This window comes from Muntiacus reevesi, chromosome 2 (assembly GCF_963930625.1).
Source record: "Muntiacus reevesi chromosome 2, mMunRee1.1, whole genome shotgun sequence".
NCBI lineage: Eukaryota > Metazoa > Chordata > Mammalia > Artiodactyla > Cervidae > Muntiacus > Muntiacus reevesi.
This window is the reverse complement of record NC_089250.1, coordinates 175,749,090-175,776,132: the sequence shown is the minus strand read 5'-3', so window position 1 is coordinate 175,776,132 and position 27,043 is coordinate 175,749,090. Positions and strand designations below refer to the sequence as shown.

The following is a 27,043-nucleotide window of genomic DNA, read 5'->3' as shown; positions in this document are numbered from 1 at the left end:
AGACACTCCTGGATCAGTCCCCAAGTTCTCCACCTGAGGGGACACTGAACTTTACTGGCCCACTGGCCCATAGGTATTGTCTCCATATGTCTCTATTATTCTCTATCTCTTTTTGCACAAATGTGTTCATGTGACATTAGGTCTCAAGTTTTCACAAGAGAGAAGGACATTGCTAAACATTACCGTTTAAGAAACAATGGTTGGAACTCAAGCAAGAGGTTGGGTTGCAGACGGATAAAGACACACACGAAACCAAGGCCAAAGAAGCAGGCACCCTGTGAGAGGGGAGATCCCCACATCACCGCCTGTGCATGATAGTGAAGAGAAGAGAAAGCCACTCAGTTGTGTCCAACTCTTTGTGACCCCATGGACTGTATAGTCCCTAGAATTCTCCAGGCCAGAACACTGGAGTGGGTAGCCTTTTCCCTTCTCCAGGGGATCTTCCCAATCCAGGGATTGAACCCAGGTCTCCCACACTGCAGGCAGATTCTTTACCAGCTGAGTCATAAGGGAAGCCCAAGAATACTGGAGTGGGTAGCCGATCCCTTTTCCAGCGGATCTTTCTGACCCAGGAATCGAACTGGGGTCTCCTGCATTGCAGGCAGATTCTTAACCAACTGAGCTATGAGGAAAGCCCATAATAAGTGCATGACAAATGCTTCCCAAATAAAGTATATGGATTGATCTCTGGATTATGCAGCATAACAGTGAATGAGGTAGTCCAAACAGGTGAACTTTCATACATTTGCTCTTATCTTTTTAAATATTAGGTTAAATTTTTAATAGTTTTGGTGGTTTTCCCAATATATTTTGTCTTCTTTAACAAAGTATATAAAACATAACCCTTTTTCATAAACTTATAATTTCCAACACTAATTTTCTTACTACAGCATAATGTTATGATATCCTTAGAAGTTACTATTGGCTCAGAGTTATTTAGCACACCCCTAAATATCCCCAGTACTCTTGCCTGGAAAATCCCATGGATGGAGGAGCCTGGTAGGCTGCGGTCCATAGGGTCGCTAAGAGTTGGACATGACTGAGTGACTTCACTTTCACTTTCATGTATTGGAGAAGGAAATGGCAACCCACTCCAGTGTTCTTGCCTGGAGAATCCCAGGGACGGGGGAGCCTGGTGGGCTGCCGTCTATGGGGTCACACAGAGTCGGACACGAATGAAGTGACTTAGCAGCAGCAGCAAATATCCCCAGACTATTATAATTCCTCCCCTCTCTTCCAAAAATGATTACCCCCATCATTTTTCATTGCTCCATCTAGCACTACTCATCACCTCACCCCAAATTCCTATTTTTAATCTGGACTATAACAGAATAGCATAACAAAGCTTGTTAAAATTGTATATGAGGTAAATATACTGATTCAAGGTAAAAAAGCATAAAAGTCTTATGCAGTAAGGAAAAAAAGATTTTGTAATAACTATTTTGAACGCTGAAGGGAAGAGGTGTTTGTTTGCTTTCTCTAGTCCTTGAAATATATCCAAATTCTATTAAACGGGATAAAAGTTTAGTGAAAACCTAACTTTTCAAAACCCACCTAAGGATGATGCAGAAATGAACTGTCTCAATAAACAATCTATACAGAAACTTATTCTTCCGTATGCCCTGGCTGTATCAAACCACTGAAACATCTGATGACTTATGAGCTTCCTGAATTGATATTTCCCATTCAAACCTGAAGGCTGGATGAAGGATTTGTAACGGAACTTCCGTGCCAATTCAGTCTGGTCATTCCACGTACAGAGAAAGTCAGGCCGATCTACTATAGAAAATTCAGCGTTCCACAAATCAGAAGCTATGTTAGTGAGAAAGGATGACCAAATGCAGTAGTTGTGAGCTAACATAAGAATAATTCTTTTAACCTTGCAAGAGAGAAACGGAAACTGAAAAGCCCTAACGAAAGCCCTGACCAAAAGATGGAATTCACAAAATTCTTCCCATAATTCTCCTTTTCTTTAGTTAAATAAAAGAATTATCCCAGGAAAATCAAATTTCTTGATTATGACTATTTTATCTGTGTGGGTATGTCCTTGGGTAAAAATGTATAAATTAGAAATAAAGGAAACAATATTATGTAGTGAGAACAGCACACTACACCAGAAGAAATATTTTTAATTTTCTTGAGAGCAAAATCCATAAGCATCATTAAAATTATTATTACAATAACTGAATGACCAGAACTCTAGACTAGATATTAAAAACTCAGGTAGAGTTTTAGCTCTCAAGCAATGTCAAGGATGGATGAGTACGTGTCGAGCAGGTAGACAGACAGACATATATTTAAACCACCTTGAACATAGTACATGCATAAACTAATTATTTGAATCTCAATTAAATTCCCACTGTTTTCTTGACTCATCTAAAATATAAAAATTTTAGTCCAATGAAAGGCCGAATTAAGTTCTATGTTCAATCGAGAAGAGCAAGCTAAACGGCTGCATCTTTCCGTCTGCCACTACTGTCAGTGAGCTGGGGCTTTGTTTTCTAATTACAGCCTTAATAGGATGTCAGGATGTTATGTAACAAACAAAGCATCAGTCAGCCAGAAAGCAACAGGACACTTGTCAAACGTAAACTGTGAGATATGGGATGAAGCCTAACGTGTTGAGGAGGAGGAACTCTGATGTAGAACCACTCTGCATACCAGCTGTCCACCCATTCCTCTGGTAAGATCACCTACTTTCACAGACCTCTGCCAGACACCAGCTTTCTAATTACAGACATGACTCTTTAATTCACAAATCTGCCCTCACACATAATAAATTTTAGCAGAGAAGAAAGTCTGAGATGAACAGAAAAGACTTTCGGAACTGCTCTGGATTTAAATAAGTAGTTATTACGGCTTTCTCGTGTTTTAAGTTCCTAAAAAGAATCTATTTTAGGAAATTTAAGGGTTTTCCTGCCCAACGTCCAAGTCACATTTGGCTTTGAAAATGAAACCAACACCTTGGGTCATATCCAGAAACCAACAGGGAGTCAATGTAAAATGGAATAAAAGGTAATGGATAGAGGACTTTAAATGCCTGTAATATATTTCATAAGAGGACCTGAACTCGATGCATCAAATAAGTGGTGGTCAATAAGATACTTTTATCTGTGCTAATTACTATTTCTAATTCTTAAATTTAAATTCTGTTCAAGAGTAAGAAACCTTTAAATAGCTACTTTATAGTTTGATTACATAATTGTTGGCACATGAGAAAAAGCAGTTGGCTTGCAAACAATATTGGATTTATTGCTCTGATTCATTTAAAAAGCCATAAGGCTCAGGTAACTTTCAGTGGAACAATGAGACAGTATCTAAAGTTTCACCTCAGGTAAGAATGCTAAGTATTACTAATTATTGCCTTAATTAGTTGCTGCAGAAAGACTTCAGGAGAGACACAGCTATAAGTTTATTTCTTTTTCTAAGTAAATCTCATCAGGCAAAATTAGGTAATTCTATACAAGACTGCTATCACAATGGTTTATGAATGAGGGGAAAGAGAATTTTTAATCTTTAATTCATTTTATAGATACTTCAACATTTTTCAGTAACATCTACCATTAAAATTGCAACAAATGTGTTATTCAAAGCTTTAAACCAGTGGTTCTCATATCTGACTGTGTACTGAAATCATTAGGACACTTTGAAAATACTGATGGCCCAGGCTCCACACCTAGAGGCTCCGGCAGGGCCTCATACAGCGCTCCATACTGCAGTATTAGGATGGGAAGATCCACGGACCTGCCTGAACCAAAGCCAACGTGGGTCCCTTAGCAACCAGGAGACATTCTGCTCACTTAAGGCTACATAGGCCTGTAAAATGAAGTTCCATGAGTACACGCTTGAACTTCTATGAGGCAATCCAAATGAGATCCTAGCCCTTTCCCTCCTGCCATCTATAAAGTGCTGTAAAGTGAGGCTGACAACGGACGTACACAGAGCACGAGGCATGAAGAAGGGTATCAACCGGGTGATGTGGATTATTTTCACATCTGCAAATTCCAAATTTCACATCCGCCACATTTCACAGGATGGATGCTACAGGAGTGAATGCCAAAGAGAAGAACATCTGCCTGTGGGAGCGAGGGGCAGGGGGATTCCTCTACTCTCCTAGCCTTCCCCTGAAGTCCGGTCCAAGAAGGCCCCTAGAAATGAGGGACAGTGCACTTCATCAAAGCATAAAGGAAGCTCCTTGCCTTGCCAAACTCTGGGAGAGCATCCCCAGAATCACAGGGAACAAGAGTCTCTGGCATGTCCTGAAGCTGGTAGAAGAGGCTCACGGACCACCCACATCACGGGTGTCGGTCCAGGCAGCGCTCTCCCCTCTCCAGCCGCTCCCAGTGGGTGAGGGTCTGAGCAGGCAGGACTTCACTCACGGGTCCACTGAACTGTATTCCTGACTGAGTTACATGGAGGTGACAGGAAGTCAGAGCTTTCTACGTGGTAAATTCTTAACCCAAAATAACATATCTAAAGAAATATAAAGGAATAGCAACCTTTAAAGCGACATACAGAACACATGAATGACTGGCAACCAGACTCTCAGTAAATACTGTTCAGCTAGTAAATATATTTATTCTATGCCAGATGTGATATCTAGACCAAAATTCATACCCTTTCCCCAAGAGTAACCAAACAATCCTGAAAGAGCTGTTAAATCCTGGGAATTCATTTCTCTTTTGCTAACTGGTATCAGTGATAAGGACGGGATGGCACAGGATGAGATGGCTGTACGGTATCACCCACTCAGCCAGTGGACGTGAGTCTGAGCAAACTCCGGGAGACAGTGCAGAGCAGGGAAGGCTGGCGTGGTGCGGTCCATGGGGCTGCAAAGAGGTGGACATGACTTGGCAACTGAACAGGATCAGTGATAAGCACTATTAATTTTAAATATGCCTATTTTCCTATTAAAAGAATTCAATAATCCATCATTCATATAAAATTACCTGGATGCAAAGTAAAGGACGTAGCAGTTACCAGACTAAACAGTCCCAAGATACATACACTAAAGTAATTTTACCTAAGATGGATTTCTTTTCACTTAATTGGTTTCAGTTGAACATCAGGCTTGAAGGCAAGTGACAATATATCATTTTTGGGTATTCTCTCAACAAAAGAGAAAGTAAACGAAAGACCAGTAAGCACAAGGGAGATAAAATAGCTCATCCTGACAATTAGTTATTCAAATATGTTAACCTTTGACTACTTGATGTGTAATTGGCAACGTCATTTCTTTATGACAGGACTCATTTAGTGACACCACAACTTCACATTAATTTAGCGCTTTACCACAAACTTGAACTGGTAATTAGTATTAATCTTGCTGCATTACCATACATACTTTGTGACCAAAATTTAATAGGACTATCTCATTTGTATTCACACAGTGCTGTTAAACCAATTATTTTTTATATGCTGTCTTAAAATAAATCTTTTCCATATTAGACACTTTCCCTGGATTACAAATATGCAGGAAAAAACAACATTTTTAATAAAAACAAAGTAGGTTGCTAATCACATCTTGAGTTACATTTCAGTCTATCTCCAGATGCAAACCTTTTATTATTACTAATAATTAGTTTCTGGAAATACTGTGCTCACTGCTGAATGAACAATAAAGAAGACGCAATGTCTGCTCAAAATCCTAAGATTCTGAGTTATAAACAAAATAGCAAAATATACATATATCTGACATACAGTAACAGAATTTTATAGTAATCATGTTTTCAGGGGGCAGCAATTACTTATTAAAGACAAAAATCACATCAAACTTTCCATGATAAACTGAATTATTCACAGTCAAAACGACGCTTAAGTTACACTTGCAGAAATAAATATTCCAAATGAACTGCCTGGATTGCCTGTGCAGGCTTACAGCTGATAAAGGGCTCCACTGTGTAGACAGGAAAGCTGGTTTCCCGACCAGTCACCGTCTCTGCACACCCTGCACCCCCCACCCCCCGCCCCCAGGCTTTAAACTCCCTCTAGGAACACTGACTCTTCCTCACTGTGGCTCAGGATCGATGTTCTCTGGGAAAGGCAATTGTCACTTGTGCCTCCAACTCTGACTCCCTCTCAAGCAGCAAATTATTACTGCGCTTACTATCCATGCTGGTCTTACTCCCAATGACTGCTTTAGGGATGAGCCTATTACTCAATTCTGGTCATTCAGAGCTTGTTGGATCTACAGTCACCTTTGGGGAAGGTCTCACACACACACACACACACACACGCACACTAAAATCAGGGCATTTATTCTTTATCTGGTCATTATCTGTGAGAGTCATCTTGAAACCAGGGGGAGAACCAGCCTAAGAGCATAAGCCCAAGCTGAAAAGGGGAGAATGGAAAAATGAAAGGAACTTCGGTTTTGATGACACTACTGAAGCCCCCACTTAACAAGTTACCTGAATTACCCGACTTCAGGGCTTCTTCTTATTACAGATACTCAATTTCCTTCCTGCTTAACCCATTTTCAACTGTTTTTCCATTACCTATAGCTGAAAGCAACCTAAACTGATGATCGTTGTGATAGACTTCAAAAATTACTTTATGATCACAGAACATTTATAAAACTTGATTACATGTTATGCCACAAACTAAGCCTCAATTCAAAAGAACATAAATTACAGAGATCACATTCTCTGAAGATAATGTAATAAAACAAATTCATGACAAAAATATATAACCAAAATAGTTAAATAAGGAGAATACTTTAAACTCTCTTCAAATACTAAATCATTTCTCAAATCAGAAGTTAAATAAGCAATTATAGTGCTCACTTCGGCAGCACATATACTAAAATTGGAACGATACAGAGAAGATTAGCATGGCCCCTGCACAAGGATGACAGGCAAATTCATGAAGCGTTCCATATTTTTTGTTTTGAGAGAACAGCATCGAAACATGTATATTATCTATGGTGAAACAGATCACCAGCCCAGGTTGGATGCATGAGACAAGTTCTCGGACCTGGTGCACTGGGAAGACCCAGAGGGATCGGGTAGAGGTGGGGGGGGGATCGGGATGAGGAATACATGTAACTCCATGGCTGATCCATGTCAATGTATGACAAAACCCACTACAATATTGTAAAGTAATTAGCCTCCAACTAATAAAAATAAATGAAAAAAAAGCAATTATAAAAACTTCAGAAAATAATTTAAGCAAGAACCCTGCATACCAAAAAAAAGAAAAGAAAGATAGGGGGAAAAAGAAATATAACCAGGTTTGTATCAGAAGAAAAGATACCATGTAAAACTGGGGAGAAGAGAAACAGAAAACAACTTAATCATTCAATTAGGGATAGGAGCCTTCCTTGGTGGCTCAGCCGGGAAAGAATCCTCCTGCCAGTGCAGGAAATGCATGCTCGATCCCTGGGCTGGGAAGATCCCCTTGAGAAGGAAATGGCAACCCACTCCAGTACTCTTGCCTGGAGAATCTCACGGACGGAGGAGCCTGGTGGCTACAGCCCAGGGGGTTGTAAAGAGCTGGACACGACGGGGCACGTACGCACTACAGAACTATCAGACAGCAAAGAGCAAGCAAAGCAAAGACAAAAATAGATGGATCTGGGAAAGACCTGGATGAGAAAACGAACCCAAGAGAGTTTCTTTGGAGGGGCTGGATAAACTAGCCTCTAGCTAGTGTAACAGAAGAGAGATAGAGAAAGCACCATACAACAGTAAGAGTGAGAAAAACATGTGATCTCAGAAACAAATACTGTAATAATCCTAAAGAATATTACCAGGGAATGAACGGAAGCCCCATTACATTCAGGAAACAGTACTAAATCTGAACGCCTTACCATTTTCTTATTATCACGCCCCTAAGGAGGCTTTCCTAATTGATGACCTGCCCTAGAAATTAAATGCTAAGGAGTAAGATTCTGTTGGGTAGGACTCAGCTTTGAATGGCCACAAACTTCTGCAGTTTCTAAGATTTATTTATGCCCACCCCTGCCAACCCAAACCAATTTTCATAATATTGTTCTTTCTGAGAAAGCATGCATTAATACAAGTAAAATGTTTTAGCAAAATAAGGGTTTTCAATACTGATTAAAGAGGAAGGATACCAGAAATACCAAAAATGGGTACAGCTGTACAAATTTAACAAATTATTAGCACTACCAAAAAGGTTAACACAGATGACGTTGCAGAAAGATAATATCTAAATTTCAGAGTTTCATAATCCTTATGCTGGGCCAGGAGTTGGCAAACTGAGACCAGTGGGACAATTGTTTTTACAAATAAAGTTTTACTGAAACACAGCTGCTCCCTCCCACAGCCGGGCCACCTGATGTGAAGAGCCGACTCAATTGGAAAAGACCCTGATGCTGGGAAAGATTCAGAGCAGGAGGAGAAGGGGACGACAGAGGTTCAGATGGTTAGATGGCATCATCGACTCAATGGACATGAGTCTGAGCAAACTCTGGGAGACAGAGAAGGAAAGGGACGCCTGTGTGCTGCAGTCCATGGGGTTGCAGAGTCAAACGAGAACAACAACAAAGCCACTCTCTCATGTACATATCACCTAAGACTATTTTCACACTACAAGGGCAGAGCTGAGCAGCTGTGACAGAAACCATGTGGGCACAAAACCTAACACACTTATTACCTGACGCTTTACAAGACAAAATTTCCAAATCTTTTCTAGACCATAAAAAGAGAGCTAATAAAATATTTGGGGCTACCCTGATAGCTCAGTTGGTAAAGAACTTGCCCACAATGCAGGAGACCCTGGTTCAATTCCTGGGTCAGGAAGATCCGCTGGAGAAGGGATCGGCTACCCGATTCAGTATTCTTGGGCTTGCCTGGAGGCTCAGTTGGTAAAGAATCCGCCCCCAATGTGGGAGACCTGGGTTTGATCCCTGGGTTGGGAAGATTCCCTGGAGAAGGGGAAAGCTGTCCAATCCAGTATTCTGGCCTGGAGAATTCCATGGACTGTATAGTACATGGGGTGGCAAAGAGTCAGACACGACTGAGTGACTTTCATTTCAATAAAATATGTGCAAAGCAAATAAAACTTTCATGCACTTAATACAATAGTTTTAGTATATAAGATAAAACAAGGAGAAATTGATAGTTTTAAGAGACAGAAAAATGTACACTCAACAAATTTGGAATCTTCACAAAAATTACCAGATATTAGTACAAAAGAATACATTCACAAATTCAAAAAAAACCAGAAATTATATAAACCTTTTTAATGAGTGTAATGAGATAAAAAGATCTTCGCAACCCAGAAAATCATGATGGTGTGATCACTCAGCTAGAGCCAGACATCCTGGAATGTTAAGTCAAGCGGGCCTAGGAAGCATCACTACAAACAAAGCTAGGGGAGGTGATGGAATTCCAGTTGAGCTATTTCAAGTCCTAAAAGATGATGCTGTGAAAGTGCTGCATTCAATATGCCAGCAAATTTGGAAAACTCAGCAGTGGCCACAGGACTGGAAAAGGTCCGTTTTCATTCCAATCCCAAAGAAAGGCAATGCCAAAGAATGCTCAAACTACCGCACAATTGCACTCATCTCACACGCTAGTAAAGTAATGCTCAAAATTCTCCAAGCCAGGCTTCAGCAATACGTAAACCGTGAACTCCCAGATGTTCAAGCTGGTTTTAAAATGGTAGAGGAACCAGAGATCAAATTGCCAACATTCGTTGGATCATTGAAAAAGCAAGAGAGTTCCAGAAAAACATCTATTTCTGCTTTATTGTCAAAGCCTTTGACTGTGCAGATCACAACAAATTGTGGAAAATTCTGAAAGAGACGGGAATACCAGACCACCTGACCTGTCTCTTGAGAAACCTGTATGCAGGTCAGGAAGCAACAGTTAGAACTGGACATGGAACAACAGACTAGTTCCAAATAGGAAAAGGAGTACGTCAAGGCTGTATATTGTCACCCTGCTTATTTAACTTACATGCAGAGTACATCATGAGAAACGCTGGGCTGGAGGAAGCACAACCTGGAATCAAGATTGCCGGGAGAAATATCAATAACCTCAGATATGCAGATGACACCACCCTTATGGCAGAAAGTGAAGAGGAACTTAGGAGTCTCTTGATGAAAGTGAAAGAGGAGAGTGAAAAATTGGCTTAAAGCTCAACATTCAGAAAACTAAGATCATGGCATCCAGTCCCATCACTTCATGGCAAGTAGATGGGGAAACAGTGGAAACAGTGACTGATTTTATTTTTTTGGGCTCCAAAATCACTGCAGATGGTGATTGCAGCAATGAAATTAAATGACGGTTACTCCTTGGAAGGAAAGTTATGACCAACCTAGACAGCATGTTAAAAAGCAGAGACATTACTTTGTCAACAAAGGTCCGTCTAGTCAAGGCTCTGGTTTTTCCAGTGGTCATGTATAGATGTGAGAGTTGGACTATGAAGAAAGCTGAGTGCTGAAGAATTGATGGTTTTGAACTGTGGTGCTGGAGAAGACTCTTGAGAGTCCCTTGGACTGCAAGGAGATCCAGCCAGTCCATCCTAAAGGAGATCAGTCCTGGGTGTTCATTGGAAGGACTGATGCTGAAGCTGAAACTACAATACTTTGGCCACCTCATGTGAGGAGCTGACTCATCTGAAAAGACCCTGATGGTGGGAGGGATTGGGGGCAGGAGGAGAAGGGGACGACAGAGGATGAGATGGCTGGATGGCATCACCAATTCGATGGACATGGGTGTTAAGGCCTGGCGAGCTGCAATTCATGGGGTCGCAAAGAGTCAGACATGACTGAGCGACTGAACTGAACTGAATGAGATAAAATTAAAACATGACTACAAAAAATACTATCTCTATATCAATCTATTGAACTTTAAAACCTCACTTATAAATATGTTTTGGGTAAAGAGAAAAAAGGAAAATTTTTTATTTCCTTTATACATAAATAACAATTAGAGCTTAAAAAATAAAGACTAGGAAACAGTGAAATCAGGGTCAGAAGAAAATCAGAAGATAAAATAATACATTTATTTAGAAAACACACAAAATTTCAGTCAGTTTTTAGCTCAGAATGAGTCAGGGGTAGGGGGGAACTCACAGATAAATCTGAAGAGGAAAGTAGAATAAATTATTAAAGATAAAAGGAGAAACTAATTAGAAAATAAAACAAAAATGCCAGGACACTTGAAACCTAGGTTCTTTGGAATGACAAACAAAACTGGCAAAATCTGATTAAGAAGAAATAGAGAACATCCAAATAAAACACTCTAGGATTGGAAAAGGAAAGAAATCAGTTTTGAAAATGTTTTAACTTTAATTTTAAAACCTAGGCAGGATGGATAAAATATTAGAAAAATATACTAGAAAGGATACTATAAAGGAAAACATGAGCAGACCAAGTGACCATAGGAAAAACTAAAATATTAATAACAGTTAATGATGTAACTCTAATAATTAAAACAGCACTAAACTCAGACGGTTTTCAGGAGAGTTTTTCAAATCTTCAAGGAATAGATAATCCCCAAGTTATATAAAATGTCTTGGGACAAAGAAAAGTATTTTTCAAAAAGCTACTTGACATATTTTAACAGAGCAACACTAACTGAATTCATAAACATGATAAACATGAGAAGGGAAACTCAGAAATAACACTTACAAACACATGTAACTTTTTAAAAATAAAGTATTAAGATATAAAAGTTAGGCAAGTGTTGTGACCATGTACGGTTTATCCAAGGTATATAAGTATGTTTTAATAATAATGGAAAAAAGGGGAAAAAAAGCCAATGAATTTATTGTAGTACTCTATTAGAGAAAAAAACATTGTTATCAAATAGAGGCTGCAATATCATTTGATTATATCCAACTCTAATTTCTAACAAAATTGCTTAGCAAATTCATATCAAGGGTATATACCAGAAATTTAGAGAAAATTTTATATGTGATGGTCAAATATGAGGGGTATCCATTAAAGGAAGGCTGAAACAAGGAGCTTGGTTTCATCTGCTAATACCCCACACCCAAATACTTGATTTGGATATTGCAATTAGAGGTAAAAATATAGGAGTATAAATATAGGAGAGGAATAGATAAGGTTTCATAATTTATAAACAATAGAAAATCAGAGGTAATCAACAGAAAAATAAGAAATTTTGGCAAGTGGACACATACATTGTCAACACAAAAACCAATAGCTTTCTTCCACCTCCAAAATAGTCAATTTAAGAATCTAATAGAAAAAAGTAATACACTTAAGTGGTACAAAACTAAAAGAAACGTTTAAGATCTTTATGACAACTACAAAACTTCACTGAAGAACAAAGCCAAATAAACGAAAAGATACACTCTGTTCAAGAATGGTAAGACTTAGTACTGTAAAAATGTCAGTTTCTAACAAATTCATTGATAAACATAATCCCTAGCCCACGAACTTGACCAATTAATCCTAAAACTTCCATAGAAACCTAAAACATGGAAGAAAGATTTAAAAAGAAAAAACAATGAAAGAGTTTGAGCTATATGAAATAATAAGAAGCCAAAATAGCATTATATTAAAGAGTAAAACTAATACAGGAAGAGAAACAGCAATTAACAAGACAATTTAAAAGCTTTGAAATCAAGAATATCATTGTTGCCATCATCATCATAGGTAACATTTCCTTGGCACTTATTATGCGCCAGGCATGGTTCTAAACTTATTGCATAGATTGGCTCCTTGATTTCTTACAATAATCCTCCTAAGTAGGTGCATTTTTATTGTTCTCACTCTACAGCTCAGGAGACTAAGAGTCAGAGAGGTTCAGTGCTTGTCTGAGGCGCCACACGTAGTGCCTGGCAGATCGAGACTCAAATCAGCGTATCTGACCACAGTGACCAGCATATTACCCTGGTACAGTGCCGTATAGTTTATGGAGGCTCAGAATTGTAAAAGATAAAACTCTCAATCACTGGACATGCAGAACATCTTCCTCTCAACACACCTCTCCAGCTGCGCATCTGCACCCTGCCCTGTGCCCAGGAGACTGACCTGTCTGGACTGCATTAGCGGGCTTCTGCGACTTCCGGTTGGCTCCCAGTGGGGAGTGAGGGTAAATAACTACATTAAGGTCTTCATGCTGGCCCTGGAACCTCAACTGTCTCCCTCCACACACACCGGGTCTGTCTCTACAGGGCTGCCACAGAGTTCTCAATGTCCACTGGCAAAATGTCCCAGCTCCCCTCAGGTGGCCCTCTCCACTCAACCCTTTGCACATCTATTTCCCACTCCCACTGACCCTATAGGCCTGGAGAGGAAAAAAACAGCTGTTCCTTGCTCCAGGGTATGGCAGGATTCCTTTCGGTTTCTCTCCCTCAGCTGCCACAATTTGTTAAAGTCTCTTTATTAAACTCTTCAGACACTATCCCTGTGTACTCGCCCAATCTGCTTTCTGCCAGGACCCTGACTGATACACTGAGACAGAATCAGTTAATCAAATCAGCTCTCCTTTGGGGGAAACAAACAGTTAAAGCCTACCTCATATCAATCACAAGAAATATTACAGACATAGTGAAGATCAATATATTCAAAACAAACTATATAAATATTAATAGAAGGTACAGGGAAATAAATATTTTATAACCCTGGGTAAGAATTCCTTCTTTACAAAGACACAAAACTGAAAACACACAAGAGAAAAACAATGAATTTAATGACATCGAAATTTAAATTTCTGTGCGACCAAAAAAGGGGCAACACATTTGGCAGACAGAACTTGTAACATAAGAAAGGATTAATAATTAAGACATGTAAAGGATGTCAAAACATCCATAAAAAAGATAAACCGCACAACAGTAAAGTGAAAGAACACATTCTACCAGACATACCGTAAAACTACAGCAATAACATGGGTAGTGCTGGTGTATGAGAGAGAGACAGGCTTTATTTCATGGTATTATGACAGATCAGATACCCTAAACTTGTACCTGCTGACAACAATTTAAAATGTTAGATGAAATACTTTTTAAAAGGTATTCCAAAATGTATCTCTGATCAGGCAGAGCGTAAGAAACCGGCAGGGAAAAAAGTGAAAGATATACTCCAGGAGGGCAGCAGGGTTTTACCGTCTCTCTGAACTCTGGTGGCCCAGAGCTTCTGATTCGATGAATGCGTGGGCCATCAGAGATAAGCAGTGAAGTCCACGGTTGCTACAAGGGGGTAAGCTCAAAAGAGACTTCTGAATACAGTTGGAATCACAAAGTCCTCCGCCCACAGTGTAAAGGTGAATGAGAAATAAACCCCAGTACAGAAGAAAAAGGCAAGGACACAGGTGTGAGCTACCGTTTTAGAAGGGAAAGCACGTCCCTGAGGATTTCTAACCACCAGGGGGCCTCCTGCAGGTCTGCGGCCCAAATTCCCACTGCACTGCCAGGGAAGTCCAAAACAATAGCAGCCTAACAGGTTTTAAATGTACCCTTCAGGTAGCTATGCCCCCAGGCAACTGGCAAAAGCAAACACAATCCCTCTAGAAGAAAGCAGCTTCAACGTGGATTCACAGCATTACCAATGGTAGCAAACAGAGAAACAGGTAAAGGATTAGCAAGCAATCCACACAAGATAAAATGTACATCGTCAATAAACAGAGAACACAGAAAAAGACGCAGTCTCACCAGGAGTAACCAGAGATATGCAAATTTTTTAAAAAAAAACGTGTGAAATCACTGCACCCAAATATTGGCAAAGTTTATAAATCTCTTATTAGGTGCACACAAGGATGTGGGAAAACTGAACGAGCTCTCACATGTTGCTAACTCATTCATGGTTCAGCAAAATATTTACTGAGCTCCTACCTATACCTGGTATTATTTTGGTGAAAACATAGAGTCTGTTTTGAAGTTTATACTATAGTGGCCAGTCAAATAATAAACAAATAACCCAATGGGAAGGGCAGAAGTAAGGGCAGAGGGTTAAAGGCTATAAAGAAAAGTAAATCAGGGTAAATACACAGCACAGAGGTCTGCAAACTTTTTCTGTGAAAGGCCAGACAGTAAACATTTTAGGCTCTAAGAAAATGACCCCAGTCGAAACTCCTGGCATTCCTCATTTCATTGCTCTTCACTTTATTGCGCTTCACAGATACTGTATTTTTTATTACAAATCGAATCTCCATGGCAACACAGCATCAAGCAAGTCTATCTATGCCATTTTCCAACAGCATTTGCTCAGTTTGGGGCTCAGTGTCACATTGTGGTAATTCTCATAGTATTTCATAATATTCTCATAAAATTTGAAACATTTTCATCACTATTATATGTGTTAGGGTGATCTGTGATCAATGATCTTTGATGTTACTACTGTATTTCTTATGGGGTTGCACACACCATACCGTATCAGACAGTAAACTGACGCTACAAATGCCCATTGTGTTCCGACTGCTCCAGTGAGTGGCCGTTCCCCTGTCCCTCCCCCTGTCTTTGAGCCTCCCAATTCTGAGACACAATATTGAGATTAGGCCAATTAACAACACTTATAATGGCCTCTGGGTGTTCATCTGAAAGAAAGAGTCACACCTCTCTCACTTTAAATCAAAAGCTAGAAGTGATTAAGCTTAGAGAGGAAGACATGTCAAACTCTGGGTAAGCCAAAAGCTAGGCCTCTTGTGTCAAACAGCTAAGCAACTTGTTAGTGTAAAGTAAAAACGCTTGGAGAAAATTAAAAGTGCTACTCCTATGAATACACAAATGACAAAAAAAAAAAAAAAAGTTAAACAGTCTTATTGCTGCCTTGGAGAAAGTTTTAGTGGTCTGGATAAAAGATCAAACCAGTCACAATATTCCAGTAAACTAAAACCTAGTTCAGTAGGAGGCCCCAGCTCTGTTCAGTTCCATAAAGTCTGAGAGAGATGAGGAAGCTCATGGAAGGAAAGTCTGAAGCTAACAGAAGTTGGTTCACGAAGCTTTTTAAGGAAAGAAAGTGTCTCTACAGCATTAAACTGTAAGCTGAAGCAGCAGGCGCTGATGCAGAGCTGTGGCAAGCATACACTACAGGAAGCAGAAAATAAACTAATCGAGACTCCTCAGAAGCTTTTTCTTTGCAATAAAATATACCAAGAAAGACGAATATTTGAAATTCCTTTTATGTTTATAGATTAGCTCACAAAGAGAGGGAACTCCTTGTCAAAGGATAAAACAAGTAAGCGTGAAGCATAAAGATGGAGCACAGACCCAAAGCAGCTTAAACTGGTGGCCCAGAACCACGAGCTTCTGCTTTTAATGACTGTACAAAATACAAAAGACAAGACCTTGGGGCCATATAAGGTGAGAAACTATAATAAAGCAGTTAAAGACCCCTACTTCCTGTGGAAAGATAAAAAAGTCTTTTTTATTGGTCTTAATTCTGGATAACGGTGGGGGGGGGGGTCTGAATTTTAATCACAAATTGACCTTAATGAATGATTGAAATCTAGGTTTACTCTATCTGTATGGTCCAAAGCACACACTTTATTGTTCAGTCACTAAGTCATGTCCGGCTCTTTGCAACCCTATGGACTGGAAACCCACAAGGCTCCCCTGTCCACAGGATTTCCCAGGCAAGAATACTGGAGTGTGTTTCCATTATCTCCTCCAGGGGATCTTCCTGACCCAGGGGCTGAACCCATGTCACCTGCATTGGCAGGCAAATTCTTTACCACTGAGCCACCAAGGAAGCCAAAGCACTGCAAACAGAGAAGTTAATTTGAAGTAGTCCCACCCTAGTAGCTGTCCCAAAGTAAGAGAAAACACAATTGCCTCCAGAGAAAGTCTCCTCATGATGCAATCTTCACATTTTTACAGTTAAAATCTCCATACACACAAACTTAAAATAAAAATAATGTATGAGAAAAGAAAGCATTGTAGTGAGGGTCAACGCATAAAGCAAATGTGATCATGAGACTCACTAAAAAATTTAGGATACACAGAATGTTAAGACATTGAAAACAATCCAAGATACTCAACATGTTTTGAAAAATAATAGGCAATTAAAAGTCACAGGAAAGGACCAAGACACAAAGTATGACCAAGCACACTTTACAAAGGAAAAAATACACCTTCTAAAGGAAATATAATTAACTGAACAGCACGTTAGATATAGCGGAAAAGAGAACGTTTGAAGCAGAAGATAGAAAAGAAATAAAGTAAAATAAGGCAAATAAAAAAAGAATTTTTTTTTTAAAGTTCAGAGATACAGAATAGAGAAGTACTAAAATACATGTAATAGGAATCCTCAAAGGACATGGAGGGAAGATATAATGACAGAAAATCTTCCAGAGTTGATGATAGACATAAATCCTCAGATTCAGGAAGCACAACAAATCCCAATTCAATGAAGATAATCACAAAGAATTTACACGCTGGCACATTACCGTGAAACTTTAAAACGCCAAAGACAGACAGGCCATCTTAGCAACAGCAAGTCAATTTACAAAGAATTCTCATCAGCAACATTGGGAAGTCAGAAGACAACAGAACAGTCTATGATACAGAAAGAAAATAACTGTTAACAAAGATTTCTATATCAAATAAAACTCTTTCAAATACAATGCAAAAATAAAAATATTTTAAGGCAAACAAAACCAAACAATGTCAAAAGGAGTTTCTGAATGATACATACTTGCAAACGCAGAAGGATGGTCTGAGAACGCAAGATGAAGAGCTGGGCACAGCAAAGAGTAAACACACAGTTAATCCCACACCATGTAAAACAACAATAAGGAGACTGCATTTGGGATTAAGAAAGAAGAGACAGAACTAAATATACTGGCAAACAAGGATATAGAAGAGAAATGACCAGAATTAAGATCATTTAGAGGTTCTTGGGAGTGGTAGAGTGAAGTCTTTAGACTTTAAATATGCACATTAAACCTTTTAGAGTAACTGCAAAACTAACAAAAATAATTTGTTAAATCTAAATAAGTGGAAGAAAATAGGAAAAGGTTTTTTACAATGTCAAATGGGGACAAAATAAAATGGTGGCAATACAGTGGTAAAAACGGCTCCAAAGGTATCAATAATCATAGCAGGTATAATTGTTGTGAATCTTTCAACTAAAAACAAATATTGTAAAATTAGGTAAAAAAATAGAAATCCCCATCTGTAATGCTTACAAGAGACACGAGGCACAAGCATAGTGAAATACAGAAAGGTAAAGAAAAAAGATACACCAGAGAAACACTGAGAAGTCTGAGGCAGGTCTTACTGGGCTACCCCGGGCCGAGCTGCCTCCTTTCTGGGGGCTGTGGGGAAGGACAGCGTTGTTGCCTTCCCAAGCTTCTAGGGCGTCCGCCTCCTTGGACCCACGTCTCCTTCCATCTGCAAAGCCAGCAACAGCTGATCAGGTACTTCCCACACCACACCACTCTGACCTCATCTCCTGCTTCCCTATCCCACACTGAAGGAACCCAGTCATCACACCACACGGCTGGCAAGTGGTGGAGGGCATTTTTCAACTGAAACCACTGACTCAAAAACCCAGAATCTTCCTCTGTCCTTCATTGCCTTGAATATATACGAATAAGAAAAGCAAAGAATACACATGGATTTGGGAAAATAGCCTAAGAAAACCAAATAGAGACAATAGAGTGGCCTAAAATGATCACCTAGTTTCTACCACACTCTCTAAACATTATCCTATATAAATATATTAACACCTTATTTTAGGAATTATTTCTACATTTAGGAAAAAGAAGCTAGAAGTAGAATGACGGTAATTACAAAGATAGAATGAAAAAAAAAAGGAATAATTGAAGTTATGCTAGTAGCTGAGCCTAGAGGGAAAATGTAGTACTAATCAATAAGCACATATGAGTGGAAGTCGCTCAGTCGCATCCGACTCTTTGCGACCTCATGCACAGTCCGTGGACTTCTCCAGGCCAGAATACTGGAGTCGGTAGCCTTTTCCCTCTCCAGCGGATGAGCACGTGAGGGCACGCAGATTCAAAAGGCTTCTCTAAAATTACCCAGGATTGCCAACATCTGACTTCAAGCAAGAGTCCCATCTAGAGGGGGGTGGTCCCTCGGTTAAAAACCCCATAAAGCTATTCTTCTCACCAGCCTAGGTTTTTATTTATACTATGTAACTAGGAATAGTGCATACAACACAAATCTACAAGGATTATTTAAGAAGTAAATTTATAAAGCATTTTTTAAAGGCACAAGCCAAGTAATTACAATAAGCATTAAACACAATTTCACTCCTCGTTTTCCACATGTTCTAAATGATTCCCTGGTTTGGGGAAGGATTTGGGATGGAACCAACTTTCTGAGAGGCAGTGGGAAAGGCTTGGAGAAGGACATCTGGGTTTGAGGTCTTTTTTCATTTATTGCAGCAAATTATTTCACTGATTTTCAGGTGTGTTTTACGAGCTTCGGTCAGACAAGCTTGACCTACCTCACAGGTTTCTGTAATGCTGAGTTAAATTGGTATATATAAAAATATTTAAAGCCATAAGGAGCCATTCAAATAGAAGGGATAATGACACTGATGATGTTGATAATGATGGAGAAAGATGAGTAGCAAGAGAAAGAAGAACAAAGGTGGAGGAAAGGAAAGGGTCAAATAAAATGACCTTTCATGTTATTACATCAATAATACTTATGAGTATTTCTTCCTTAGGTTTGCCAACAACTTGTGTATTGTAGACTTGTATATTACCCCATGTTCTTACGGCACTACTATTAAGTAGCTATGTAACTTAGGCAAGTCACTGGTCTTAACTTCTTCAAACATACATTGAGTAATTTAAGCTCAGGTTCTAAGTTCTCATAGCTTTCTAGTGCTCCACAAACTTCATTTCAGTAAGACAATGATTCTTTTTTTTTTCTTCTTCTTAATTCAAACAGTAGTATCCTATTTATTTCAAGGCCCTGTGATGGGGAAGTAACCATTTTTAAATAAATATAGAACTAGTCATTGTCAATTACAATTACTCTGCTAAGATATAAAAATAATTTTATGTATTTGTTCCTTCAAAACATATATTTAGCTTGTATTTTTTTCTAAATTATTAATTTCGTCCTTCTAATTATGTAATAAATCTCTTCAGGCAGAAAAATGATTAATTCTTCTAATCTCCTTCCCAGTACCTAGCAACACACTAGGCATATGCCAGATGCTCAACAGAATTTACACAAAATGTGTAACATGCAGAAACTCAATTGTTCTTTATCATCCTTCCTCCTTCAGCAAAAGGTGTTTTGAAATTGTGAAAACATAATAGCTAAAAATGGAATTTTGTGGATATCTAAAAAACAAGAGATGCAAACACTGACAAACCCTTTGCCAACAAAAAAGTAGTGGAGGGAAGTATGAATTCACTAACTGCAAACACAGTGGAGGAGGAGGCATGGGCAAAGGATAAGAAAGCACTCGTGTTCACTGTAACACTATTTTCACATAAGCCGAAATACAAAAGGAGGATATAAAGATTACAAAAGGGAAAAACTGAATAAATGCTCAAGACTGTAACACATGCCGCAAGTAAAGGTGACTGTGGTTATAAATAATCTGAAGAGTTTGATATTTTTTAAAGAGGAAAAGAGCCTTTTTCACAAGTCAAAAATACTTCAATGTTTGTTTCCGAGAAACCTCACCTTACAATTGAAGGTTAAAGTCCCAGAGTGTTTCATACTAGTAAAATCAGGCACGTTTTACATTAAAAACAGGAAGCCAAATGGACTGTACAGAATAAAGCCGCTAACACTCATTTTGTCCTTGGTTAGTAAGAAGCAGTATTTTATCTGTTTCTTTGCAGTGTTACCAGTCCTTCACTTGAACACAAACTAAGCTGGTCTATGTAAGTTTACATGAGTTTCTTATTCTTGACTTACTTCAAACATTTCAGACAAATGAAAACAAAGTATAAATACATGAAACAGAATTTCTCTGAATTAGTTGAAGAATCTAAATTGACGGCTCATATTGATAACTTTATTAATGAACCCTTACTTAGCAAGGTTTTAATTACCTATAGTTTGAGGATTAACACATGTTAAAAGTAACAGTGTGAAATAACCCAGTTTACAATATCTGGAGATGATAATGATTTTGTTGAGAGAAACAAGGTCTAATAAAAATAATCCAGATTCCTAATACCACTTACTGACAATCACAGCTTTATATCATGCTACAATTACATACTTATCTCCTCATTAGCAACTAATCTCACTGACTCTTCTTGCCAAACCAATTATGAGAAAATTTTCAGGCTCAAAGCAATTAATAGGACCCTTGGACCTCTCTCGATCTTCTCGTGACTCAAGTAATTAGCACGCACTTGTACAGGAAACCCAAACTGTTTTCCTAAACTAATGAATGAAATGAAGGACATCAAAATGGTATCAACTGACAGCAATAAAAGTCCTAATCCACCAATAGTCCTCCAACAGATACAATAACTGGAAGATGTTGACAGGTTCTTTTTGGTCAACTCAGACTATTTGGGGGTATAAATAAGGAGGAGGAAGGAGAGGTAGTCGCTTATCAAACACAGCAAACTCCTTAGGTAATAAAAGAATACGTTATAGGCAGTGCTTTGTATATTAAATAGCTTCTGGGTTCTCCCAACTCTTTAGTCACATAATACAAGGTGAATACATTATTACAGCAGAAATTTGCATTTATATGATACTTTCTTCCAAGCAGCTCAAAATGGAAGAACATAAGGCTAAGCCATTTTCTCACAATTTCATAAAAAGCCTGGAATTTCTGAAAAGAAATTTAGAAAGCTTGATTCTCCAGTCAGTCCCTTATTTTCCGTGTCCTTTCAACCATTCATTTCAGAAATCAGACTGTAATCCTTCGTTAGGCTTTCATAGTTTCCTCTCCTTTCACAACCCCAAACTCAATAAAAAGTTTCCACTGTACACAGTTACAGCTTTCTCCCCAAGGTTTCTTACTGACAGAATGAGAGCCTCAAAGCAGACTTTCTTTTTTCACGGACATATTTTATGTTACAAATTAGCAGCTCATTAGCCAGCCCCAGCTCTAACTTTTTAAAAGGTTGAACTAACAGTCTTAAAATGAAACTTAGTTTGATTACAGACTTCATATTTCTTTACTAAAACTGAGGCCCTACAAGACATCTTAAATAATTATATACAGTGTTTTGAGGACGATACTTTGACTCTCTCTGAAGCCCATTGCCTGTCAGATCCTATACCTGTTAGATTTGCTCCTGGTAAACAGTACAAACCTAGAGTCTGACAAAAAATAAGCACTCTCTGTATATTTGTTTAAAATGAGAAAAGGGGGTTGGCATATAAGTTTCTGAAAATTTTCAGATCGATTCAGAAAAACCCAGTTGCAAATTCCTCCAATGACACCAGGCCCCAACAAGGTTGAGAACCATTAGAACCTTGCTAGTCTCTGTCCTCATGGACATGAGGAGCGTTAAGTACAGTAAAATTAATGAGAAGATGTTGCTTCTGGCCATCAATATTATTGCATAAATTCTGAGCCTGAGATGACGTTAAAAATATTCTCTCATACCAAGTCAAGCAAATCTCTGAAATCTCTAACCAATGACTAAGCCATTGATCAACATAGTTACTTCCCTATGTCTTAATTCACAGAAACTCCACCTGATCTGAAATCTTAGGAAGTGCTTTCAATTTCCTTGGGAGAATGCCTGACAGACTTCTTTTTAATCTCCCTTTAGATAAAGCTCTCTGAAGATCAAAGGGGCCTCACTCAGGCAGATGTGTTTTGCTGTCAGTGGCTAAGAGGGAAAAACAGACTTCAAGCAAACTGCTAAGAGAATCCTTAAATAATTAGGCATTAAATGGAGAACACAAAGTCTTCAGAAATGTCAATGGATACGGGAAAAGCATGGAATTGATACTTACCAAAAACTTTCTTTGAAAAACCAACCTAGAAATATGCCCTACCTGGAAAACTAAATCACAATTAAGTAGACAAGCTCTTCACAAATATTTTAAAATACTGAAGAAGTATACATAATCTGATGCTATTTACTGTGTCTTAATTTCTAAAGAATTTCTGATGAAATCAATTAATACAAAATTCCAAATTTAAAAATCATCCTGTACATAACCACATAATCAGAAAATTCTATCTTTAGACCTAACAACATGCTGTTACTATTTCATGAAAGTGAAAGTTTTAGTCACTCAGTCACGTCCGACTCTTTGTGACCCCATGGACAGTATCCCACCAGGCTCCTCTGTCCATGGAATTCTCCGGGCAAGAATGCTGGAGTGGGTTGCCATTCCTTTCTCCACGGGATCTTTCTGACCCAAGGATTGAATCTGGATCTCCTGCACTGCAGGCAGATTCTTTACTGTCTGAGCCACCAGAGTTTATGTAATTAGAGAAAAGTTCAAATTGTGTAAACAGCCCCCAAAATTCCATAAGCTACTTTGTTTTTAACCCTCTGGAAAACACAGTATTCGGCATTGGAAAAATCATATTTCACTAGTACTAAAAGGAAATATCCCTCTCTGAAGCAACATGAATATCACGTGAAGTAAGAATAAAGAAATGCTGGGCATTCTCTGACACTGTCACAACGTGAGCTTCCCCGGTGACTCAGACAGTAAGGAAAGCGCCTGCAGTGCAGAAGGCCGGGTTCCATCCCGGGTCAGGACGGTCCCCGTAGGAGGCAACGGCTGCACACGCCAGTATCCTTGCTGGAGAACCCCATGGACAGAGGAGCCTGGCGGGCCACAGTCCACGGGGTCACACAGAGCTGGACACAACTGAGCAACTAACATACTTGAACAAACGATTCTCTGTGTTTTAATTTTTCCATTCAAAAATATTAATTTTTTTATTTCTTGAATGTTTATCATTATAAATGACTGAGGCAAAGAACTGCTTAAAACCCACAATTAAAAAATACAGTAACAGTGATAATTATGTCACCTACGTACAACAATTAGAAAGCCAGAAAGCCTAAAAATTATACAAAAGCAAGATCTTTAATAAACCTGTGATGCATTTTCAGATTTTTCCAAGCACTGTTCCATGGCATAAGCTAAAAAACAAAGCCTAACGCTAAGGAAAATTAAGTTTTCATTTGGAGAAAAAGTTTTAATTAAACACTGTCCATTTACAAATTTTACTGTTTTCAATTGTCAGCAATTTTTAAAACCATTTTTCTACCATAAAAGTAATATGTGATTACATAATTTTTTTTTTTTACTGACTTACTATAAATACATGCTCTCCATGAAGCACAGAGCAAAATATAAAGAAATAAAAAGTATCCCAAATTCTACCACTCAGGTATAACCACATTTATCAACATATGGTGCCTTTACTTAAGATCTCATTTACCAACTACATGTATGTTTTCACATATATTAACGGAGAGAGACAGAGACAGATTTTTATCAGCATACTTATCAAAGGAATTAAAGACAGTAAAGAAGAAGAATTGGAATGTTCATAATGTTTACCATGGATGATTTGTAAATACTCCCAACTCTGAAAAGTCAATGCTTCTAGTCATTTCACATCAATTTAAATACACAGTAAATCATTAGTCAAAATCCTAAGCTAGGAAAATTCCCTTTATGTTGTTCAGTTCAACTCTGCTATGGAGAAGAGGGGCGGGGGGGAAATACTTGGTGTAATCCTCTTGACAGATTATCACAATCATTTGGATAGTTCTGCCATTACTAGCAAATGCTACAATAGAAAGGAGCCAGTTATTATTTTAAGTGATAAGCAAGAATGACAAGCAATTTCACATGAACTGTGCATATGCAACATGGCTCAATAAACAGATATCCTCATTCTGAGGTAGGAGTGGCTGGAGATTGGTAAACCTGCCAGAAGCAGTGCGAGGCTGAGTGCACAGCCCAAGCTAAGGAATCCAACTGACAAGACACAACCCAGCTGAATTCTTGAGGTTAGGACACAGCTAGGTAAGGATCCTGTCTGAGAGGGAACAATGCTCACTCTGTTCTCCAGGTGAGCACTCAGAATGCACCCAGCCTCAGAGAGCGAGTCCATGCTGCCACACTTCCTGTTACTCTGTTGGGGGCAGCAGCGTCCGGGCCGGAACACCTCACTGCTTCAGGCCCTTCAGAACACAGCTCCCAGAGCTAGCACAGAAAGCTAAGAATCTGCCTGAGGACCCTCGGGCTCTCTCCACATCCCAAGAACTAAACAAAAGTTACTTTCCCATGAGTGTTCATGTGTTAAATCATGACTGCCACTATGTCCAACAGCTCCGTTCTACGAGGCAGAAGTCAAGGCATAGCCAGTAACAAAACCTCACCTAACACAGTTGCCCATCTGAGAAGAGAAAAACCACCACATCTTGAAGTAGCACTTACAGGGATCCATGTATATGCTTTACAATCAGCCCAAGAAAATAGGAGAGATTAGAAATCACTACAACTTTTATTCAGGAAGGACGAGTCCATGTGAACATGTCCCAGGTTTGGTTAACATAAAATTCTCCTCACCAAGCCCCTGTGGTTCACTGTCTATATATTTAGACCTGTGGCTAGCTCAGTGCTGACTCCCCAGAATGCACCACCGTAGACTGTAAAATGGTTCTGTAAACACCAACACCATGTTCTAAGCCGGCTCACCAGGCACTCCTTCCAGTCCTTCCAAGTCCTGTGCCTGAACGGCCAGATAAGTGAATGATAAGAAAAAAAATGGGACTACCTCCCTTCCTGGGCCTTTCCCATCCTCCATTAAACGGTTAATCAGGAAGAGTATGTTTCCAGTACATGGGGGACTTGATCCCACCAAAAACCTAACATCATACAAACCTCAGCAATTGGAGGGGTAGCTGCGGCTGCTGCTGCTAAGTCGCTTCAGTCGTGTCCGACTCTGTGCGACCCCATAGACGGCAGCCCACCAGGCTCTGCCGTCCCTGGGATTCTCCAGGCAAGAACACTGGAGTTGCCATTTCCTTCTCCAATGCATGAGAGTGAAAAGTGAGAGTGAAGTCGCTCAGTCGCGTCTGACTCTTAGTGACCCCATGGACTGCAGCCCACCAGGCTCCTCCGTCCATGGGATTTTCCAGGCAAGAGTACTGGAGTGGAGTGCCATTGCCTTCTCCGTTAGAGGGGTGGAGGGCCAGTCAAAAAGAAAGCGTCCATAGGTATCACATGACAGGAAAAACCAATGGTCAGGGACACCAGAGTATCTCTACCAGAAATCTCTCTTCTCAGGCTTAGTCTTCAATTGCTGAGATCTCAAATTACACTGACATTATTCATTATGTCTTACATACCTACCTCTCCTAATTTTCATTTGTTGGTTTAAATAGCTTTATTCATAGTTGAGTTTGCACGTTATAAAAATGATGGGAACACTTACGACAATTTCTAGGGAATGCCATCCACTGACACGAGACAAACTAGACACGAGGCCTCCACTTCATCCCAGAAGCCACCCCAGACCGCCAATCGGAAAGTCCACTAGACTGCATCCTCTACAGGTCGCTCTGAAGTGGACGCCCAATTCCACCTTGCCTCGGGGATCTCCCAAGTTGCAGCCTCATTTACAGAGTCGCCTCCACCACTCTCAAATTTTCTGACACAACTTCTGTAGGACTTTGGGCCCCTCCTTTCAGAACTCTTCCTCTAAATGCACCTTCAGTTAGTAATAATATTAGTCTTGGCGACACAAAGAACATTTTCAAAATATTCAACTATGAATATTTTTCAAGTATGATACTATTAGTTCAGTGTCAAATATGATACTTATAGTTTCAAGTATGATATTATTAACATAGTTCAACATCAAATCTAAAGGAAAAAATCATATAAATGTATATTTTCTCCAGGTAAGGACTAATTTAATGCACAATTTAGTTAGTCAAGACTTGACTATAAAAATCTGCTATTAAAAACTTGAACTAAGAAATAAGCCATAAAATTGAAATATATTTCAGCCAAAATACTTTATATGTGTGTATAGATATACACATATGTACACATACCATAAATATTAAAAACATATTGTGAAACAAGCAGTAAGCAAATACTTACCATGTTATAAATGTTACTTTTAAAAAAACATAACTTTTATTTTTAAAAAAGTAATTGATAGAAAAGACACTTCAAGTTTTAACTTTTATACCTTGTTTTAACA

The 27,043-nt window shown here is 39.0% G+C and overlaps 1 protein-coding gene and 1 non-coding gene across 3 annotated transcripts in view; one reads left to right on the top strand and one right to left on the bottom strand.

The window, feature by feature from the left end:
• SDK1 (sidekick cell adhesion molecule 1) overlaps positions 1-27,043 on the bottom strand; it is a 715,166-nt gene that overhangs the window by 546,854 nt on the left and 141,269 nt on the right. The window lies entirely within an intron of this gene.
• On the top strand, positions 6,778-6,884 carry LOC136161997 (U6 spliceosomal RNA). The gene has a single exon (XR_010661850.1). It is a non-coding gene; the product is annotated as a U6 spliceosomal RNA (small nuclear RNA).